At 50.8% G+C, this 3,507-nt stretch overlaps 1 long non-coding RNA gene across 1 annotated transcript in view; it reads right to left on the reverse strand.

Annotated features, from left to right (window-relative positions):
• Window positions 1–2,418: 2,418 nt before the first annotated feature.
• The window catches only part of LOC105887275, a 7,188-nt gene continuing 6,099 nt past the window's right edge, over window positions 2,419–3,507 (reverse strand). The window contains exon 3 of the long non-coding RNA XR_001161425.2: window positions 2,419–2,485. This is a non-coding gene — a long non-coding RNA (uncharacterized LOC105887275). The remainder of the gene's footprint in view (window positions 2,486–3,507) is intronic.

A 3,507-nucleotide genomic window follows, 5' to 3' on the forward strand; every position in this document is an offset into this window, starting at 1 on the left:
GGGCGATGGGTCAGTTCTCTGCAGGGAGTGTGAGCTAAACATAGACTGTTGCCCAGGGGTGGCCTCCAAGGACAGCAGCAAGAGAAATTCCTCCCCGTGAGCAGAGCTCTGGGTATCCAGAAAGCTGCAGTTTCAGAGGTGGCTGATGATAGTGGGCGCTGAAGGCAAGGGGAGCTGAGAGTGGAGGGTGGGGACGGGGGACAGTGAGTGTTGACTGTAGCTCTGATGCCAACTGCTATGGCAGAAGAGACACCCCAGAGATCCCTTCAAGGAAGGACATGTGCCAACTGGGGAGAGTCACTGACCAGCTGTGTCGGCTCTTTTCTGGGTCTGGCTTTGCCAGGGCAGCTGCATCCAGTGACTGAGCTGTGAAGCCGTGGAGCAATCTCACGGGCCACTGCTGGTCCAGAGCCCTGTAGCCGGCGGCTCTCAGCCAACGGCCACTGGTCCCCCACGAGGACATTTGGCAATTTCTGGAGACATTTCTGGTTGTCATGACTTAGGGAGTTCTATTGGCATTTAGTAGGTAGAGGCCAACGAGGTGGCTGGTGTCCTACAGTGAGTAGCACAGCCAAAAATTCCCTGGCCCGGGGTGGGTGGGGGCAATAGCGCTGAGGGTGAGAAACCCCTGGTTTACTAACACATGTATAAGCTGCCCAAGTCTGCCTTGGAAGTCAAATTCTTCACACACCCCTCCTTTCCCCTCATCCCCTTCACAAATATTGGTTCCGAATTAAAATCCTATCTTGCACCCCAAGCTCAGCCTCTGCTTCCAGAGAACCCAAACTGTTAGGGAACTCCCATTTCCTGCCCCAGCACCTGATATGGTGTAGGTTCTCAGCATACACCGTGAATGTGCGAAGATAATTTCAACATCAGCCCCCATAGATGACTCTTCCTTAGAATTCCAGGCAGGAGACCAATCAGGACTCAATAGAGGTTTTATTTTCTATGAAAGGCATCCAATTAAAACACCGTTCAGTTGTGCGGAAAATTGTTGTCATCCTCAGGTGGGGATGCCCGACCGCCATGCTCCTTTCAACATCAACATTGATAGGAGGTGTTCCTTTACCATAACAAGGGTCTTTGCTTAGCAGCAAACTCAGGTCTCCCTGCTGCCTCCTTCCTGCAGTCCTGCATTCCTGCGTCTCCACTCCCACTGACAGTGTTTACGTTTATTCTTGTGTGGTCCCAATATCACAAATATGTAACTTACTTAAGCATTTTGTGATGGCATAATTTTTGCTTACGTGTCTATTGCTCAAATCAAACTGCAGTATTTTGTAAGTCAAAGTCCTTATTTTTGTACTTTCATCCTAGGACCTGGCACAGGAGGCTTGCATACAGTGGATTGTCAACTCGTGCTTTAAACAGATTAAACCAGAATCTCTATGTCAACTTTATCCACTAAGGGAGAGACCAGGAAGAGCATGAATTCTGAGTTGGTGCCTCCGGGGAAGAGAGTGTGGTCCTTCCTCACAGGAGGAAGAATGACCTGCAGGTAGCCAACATGTCATTTCCTCCAGGCAGGGACGTGGCAGGGATAAAGCAGGTGGGTGGTTAATAATTCCTTTCTCTTGGAGGAATAAGGGCACTTTGTCACCCAGAGACAGGCCTGTCCTCAGAATCTTAGAATTACAAGGAAGCAATTGTTAAAATTATTCAAGGCCAAGTTTGGTCCCGTTCCCCCTGTGCAGTCTGAATAGTTTGTAAAGTCTCTGTTTTAACAGAGGGAAGGGGAGATGAAGAGTTGTGATATTTTTAAGCAAAGCAGGCACAGCTGATTTAGAGCTGTGTGGAAAGGGGGATTAGGAAAAGGAGAAAGAGACACAGAGACAGAAGGGGGGACCACCTAATCCACCTATCCTCCACCTTTCCCATCTCCACCTTCCACCCTTTCCAGACAGAAAGGCAAACTGAGATTTTTGCAGAGTCCCCTCAAGGCTGGGGGCCACCTCGGCTGGGTCTCTTCTGGCTTGTCGGTACCCCTGCCCTGCCTTGCCCTGCCAGCAGTGCCAGATGTCCCGGCAGGAAACCCAGATAGACGCAGGCACCGTGCCCCCACCCCCCATCCCCCTCCCCGGCTGGCTTCCTCCCTGCGTCTGCATCGGAACTACTGAGGCCATTTCTGTGCCCCCGGTGGTCTCCTCTACTCTGCACCAGCTTAGGGGGCAAGCACCTTCCAGGAGTCACACCCATCCTCCGTAGCCCTAGCCATTCCTTTTGGTGTCCCGAGATCCAGCCCTCATCCCTTACTCACGCAGGGTCCTCCATGCTCCACCCACCAGGGGGGCGAGTAGCTTCCATTTCCTCCTCACCGCAACTCCACGCTCTCAGCGTCCTTGTCCTGTTCCACAGATGAGGAGGCTGCATTGCTCACAAGACAGTCACCTGGCCCTCCAGTGGGGTTTGCGCGATAGCAACTCTGTCTTTCTGCTTTCCTGACTTTGTGTCTGAGGCCAGCATCTCACAAGGTGAGGTTTACCTGAAAGGGAGGGGAATTGAAGCCAGGTGGGCCAAGAAATAATCACAAGAACTTAGAATGTTCTACCTGGAGAAAAGAAGACTTCAAGATAGAAACAGCCAAAGGATGATTGGGTGTGAGAGAGTCTGGGGTGGTGCCAGGTAGCCCCAAGGACCAATGAAGGAAGGCCAGGGGGACATTTCAGATCAGTCTAAGCAAGAACCCTCTTACAGAATGGGTGTGCCAGGCGGTCTGCAGCCGTGGAAGCCCGGCCGTGAGAGGTGTGAGAGCTCTGGTGGCTGTGCAGAGACTTTGCCACCATCTGGGTCAGACTCCCAGCTCTAGCTCTTTCTAGTTCTCAGCTCCAGTTCCTTGGGGATTCTTTGTAACTTTTTGACAAGGGTTGACAAACTATGGCCCACATGCCAAACCCAGCCGGTCACCTCTTTTTTTTTGGCCAGGGCTGGGTTTGAACCCGCCACCTGCATCATATGGGGCCGGCGCCCTACTCCTTTGAGCCACAGGTGCTGCCCACCACCACCTCTTTTTAAAAACATTTTTCTGGAACACCCGGCCAATCAATCCCTTTGTGTTTGGTCCATGGCTGTGTTCACAGTGCAACAGCAGAGTTGGGTAGTTGTGATGGAGACTTTGTGGCCTACAGAGCCGAAGATATTTACTGTTGGGCCCTGCACAGAAAGGGCGTGCCAGCCCTGCTGGTAATGGTAACTCATTTCTCCGGGAAGCAATTGAATCTGCCAGTTTCCAAAAGGAAAATTGAACAGAACTGTCAGATACTTGGGACTAGGAATGAGAATTCCCCTGCAAATGATTGAAATTATATATATATTTTTTCCCCAAGAGAATCTGAGATGGGTGATTCTTCTTCTTCTCTCTAATTCAATTCCTTTTCCCATTGCTTCTTATTAAACCCTGAGCTAGCAGCTCAACCTCACCCCAGCAGATGTTTGCACAGATACACCACTGAGCTGAATTTTCTGTTTCCTAGAGATTAGACACAGACATTGTGGTGATTTAAATAT

This window comes from Otolemur garnettii, unplaced genomic scaffold (assembly GCF_000181295.1).
Source record: "Otolemur garnettii isolate 467f Iridium unplaced genomic scaffold, OtoGar3 scaffold00062, whole genome shotgun sequence".
Lineage (NCBI taxonomy): Eukaryota > Metazoa > Chordata > Mammalia > Primates > Galagidae > Otolemur > Otolemur garnettii.